The following is a 3,816-nucleotide window of genomic DNA, read 5'->3' on the forward strand; positions in this document are numbered from 1 at the left end:
CAAAAAATTAAAATATGTATCCTTGGCCTCGACATATTCTTCCAACTATTTCTCAACAAAAGATACTTTCAGAGAAATAGACTCTTTGAAATTCAATATCCTCTTCAAAATTTGTTCCTTCCAAAGTTCCACTTTCCTGATATCATTGTGAATACTGTATATGAGCAATGTTAGTATGCTAATAGAAACTGAATTTAAATAAAGCTTCTGCAAACTAAACAAAATTCATAAACTTCAAGATAGACTAAGATGAGCTCTCAATTGAGAATATGAGCCATTAATGGACTCTCTCAATGAGAAGGTCTCTTGTTGAGTGGCTTTGTCTAAATAGATAGGATGTATGCTCAAGCTTATGCTTCAAAAAGGGCTTCAAATGGAGTTGGAATTTGGGTGTGAGTGTATGGTTTTGATGTAAAATGGCTTCTCAAAATGGCATTATGACTTTACTTCATGGATTGTGTTATTTTGCAAAAGGGAAGGATCCAATTTATAGGCAAGAGGCTTGAGGGATTGAGGGCTAAGATGCAAGGATGGGAAAAAGCTCATGGAGGGCTCAGATTGCATGAGAGGAGAGCACATGGATTGTGCTTCCTTACAGTCAATCAAGGAGTGACACATGTCACATGGTGAGAGGATGGATGAAAGGGGAAGGATGAGTCAACAAAGGAGGCTCAAGGGGTAAAATCTTCATAAAGACCCTCATAATGGCTTGTAAGAGCAATAAAAGAGCTTGGAAGAGTCATTTATGGCCTAGTGGGCTTCATAAAGTTTTATGGTTGAGATATTTTGAGGGTGATGAGAGCAATTTCGACTTGGACTTGATTAGGAAGGTTTTAAGCTTGCTTAGGCTTGTGCAAATGATTAGAGGATAGATTAGGATGGTTTAGGATTAGCTTAGGGATAGGCAAGTGGATGGCATTTAATGAGGGTAGGTGAAAGAGGAGATATTTGTTAACTTTGGTTTGGGTTAGTAAGTCTTAACCCATTTTTAGGGAATGTGACAAGGTTATGAGGGGATTAGGATTAGGTTTAAAGACATCTTCTAGAAGAGTCTAGGCTTTGGATGAGGATGAAGAATTTCTAGAAGAGTCTAGAATTTCCTAGGATGAGGATGAAGACTTTCTAGAAGAGTCTGGAACTTCTTAGGATGAGGATAAATTAGATTTTTAGGAAATAAATAAAGTTTTATTTATTTCAAGGGTTTGGGTTGAGGAGATATTTATTAAAACTTTTTTAATAAACATGAGGATTAATATTTAATCTTAATTAAATATTTTGACTTGGGATTAGGGGTAGGAAATGATGGGATTAGCCTTTAATTAAAATTAAAGAAGGATTAGAAGATTTTGGAAGAGGTTAGTGGTCTTAAGGAAATTGGCTAAGTTTTGGGCAAAAAATAATTTTTTTAATTTATTTTGGGTTTTTTGGTCAATTTATTAATTAAATAATTAATAAATAAGGAAATAATGTTTAAATAAGATTTAAACATTTTTGGGAGGGATTCCTTAATTAAATATTTTTAATTAAGATAAAGGGATTTAATGGCATAAAAATTAATTAATTAATTAATTAAATAATTAATTAATAAATGATGATGTCATCAGGACTTTTTCAGAAAATAAAAATACTTTATTTTCTAAAGGTTTTTAGGTGTCTACATTTTGCCCCTCTTTGATGTGATGCCGCAAGTGGCATGACATCAAAGATAAGAAAATAAGATGCCCAAGGCTAGAGCAGAAGAGGGGAGAATGGACTGTGAGATGCCCCCTCAAGAAGGTAGCAGGGAGAGAAAGTGAGGCTCGATGGCTTCTTGAAAAGTACAAGAATCTCGGATGAGCAAGGAAACTCAGATTGGCAAAGAGAAGGGGCTGAATTAGCTCAAACTCTCACTATGGGAGAATGATAAAGGAGAATCAGATGCACAAGAGGAAGCAAGCTTAAGACTTTAGGGAAGGTGGAGGATGAAGGAGCAGAGTGCTATAAAAAGGAATCCAGGATAGGGAGATGGATGAGGGGATTATAAAGCTGATGCAACAGGATTTCAAAGAGTCAGATTGGTGGAAGATGGGTTTCGGAGATCCCTAGGACTAGGATTGTGGATCTCGAAAGATGAGGCTTGGTGGATTGATTTGGATTGGTGGATCCCTAAGACTAGGATTGTGGATCCCTAAAGCTAAGAGTGATGAGTGATTCAAAGAGATAGTGATGCATAATCTGGGGTAGGAGAGACAGATGCTGGATATGGATGGGGGATAATGGAGATGAAAGAAAACCATTGAAACTTTTTTGAGCGAGGGGATACTTCAAAGAGAAGTACCACCATGTAGTTGAGCACTAGATTTGCTATAGGACTATTGGTTAATTGTCAAGGTTACCAAGAACATCAAGGCCTTTTCACCAACCGTCCAAAGGACTGACAGACTGACTCAAAACAAACACGCAAGGATTGCCCCAGTATCACACATGAATCCGAGAGGAAGTAGTGTGGAAACGACACTGGGTAACCCACAAGCAGAAAAGAAAACAAGCAAAAGACATGATCAAAACCTTACGCTCTAATTGCCCCATTCACAGTATACCATGATATGGAAGATTGTGGCAACCTTGAGGAGGGAACAAAAGGATTCCTTGGAAGAGATACTTCAAGACCCAAAAGGGAAGATTCCAAATCGAAAGAAAGTAAAAATCCAAAAGAGAACTGTTTGCCAACGAGATGGGTAGGACAAGGTACTAACGGACCAAGATCAGACATGAGGAAAGCTATATCCTGCAAGGATCTATCGAAGAGCACCTAACCTAATGGATCTAGATGAGTGATGTGTCTGGCAAACTGAACTAAGAAGGATAACACTTTGGTGACAGGAGATCTAGCTAAAGGATGTATTGGAATAGCTAACCAAGGGTTGCGATGGGTGCAAGATGCTGATCAAGGATGAACTGACACGAACGCTGGATAGATACAATGGTACTAAGCTAAAGAGAATGTACAAGCTGACGGACCAAGATATTTACAAGCTGAAGCTGACCAAGATAGTTACAAGCAGGAAAAAGCTTAGGATGATAGGATAGCGGGATGGTTCGATGTTGTCCAAGATGTGAAAGCTAAGGGTGGGGTGATAGTGAAAGATATGGATTTGGTAGGATGCATCCAATGATGATGAGAAATTTTGTGACCAAGGATAGCTAGAGGAGCAGGATGAGATGGCTAGATAGGATGGTAGATAGCTAGGATTATGATGGATATAAAGAGATGACATTGGGTTTGCATGAGGATAGCCTAGAGCTAGATACCAATGACAAGGGAGGATGGACAAGACAAGATCTCCAAGGAATATAGTGCCCCCAATCAGAAGATAACATGCGGAAGGAGGTCTTATGATGGATGTGATAGGATTGAAGCTAGGATGGAAAAAGATGAAGGGGCTAGGGAGATGGATGATAGCTGAGATGATTGGCTGAAGCTGCATAAGATTAGTGGATGGTGTGAGATGGAAGCTGGACGATGGAGGACAGGTGGATAGATTGGAAGATGGAGTTGGATGTCAAGAGATGACCAAAAGCATGAGGGTGATAGGCTAAGCTGGGGATGGCGGGATTACGCATGACGCTTGTTTGCCAAGTTTTCATCATGGTACTTGTCCAAGGCGCTTGAATTGCCAAGTTTTCACTAGTGGACGCTTTATTTTTCTTTTCTTTTTTGACTTTTTGACTTTGGACTTAGCTAGAATGATTTTGGCTTTCTTCAGCTATTTTGGCTTTTTTGGGATTTTTCACTGGCTGTTGGAATGTTCAATTTTATTGCTAGCTGTTGGTACA

This window comes from Cupressus sempervirens, chromosome 8, assembly GCF_028749045.1.
Source record: "Cupressus sempervirens isolate cs-2001-9-10 chromosome 8, ASM2874904v1, whole genome shotgun sequence".
Lineage (NCBI taxonomy): Eukaryota > Viridiplantae > Streptophyta > Pinopsida > Cupressales > Cupressaceae > Cupressus > Cupressus sempervirens.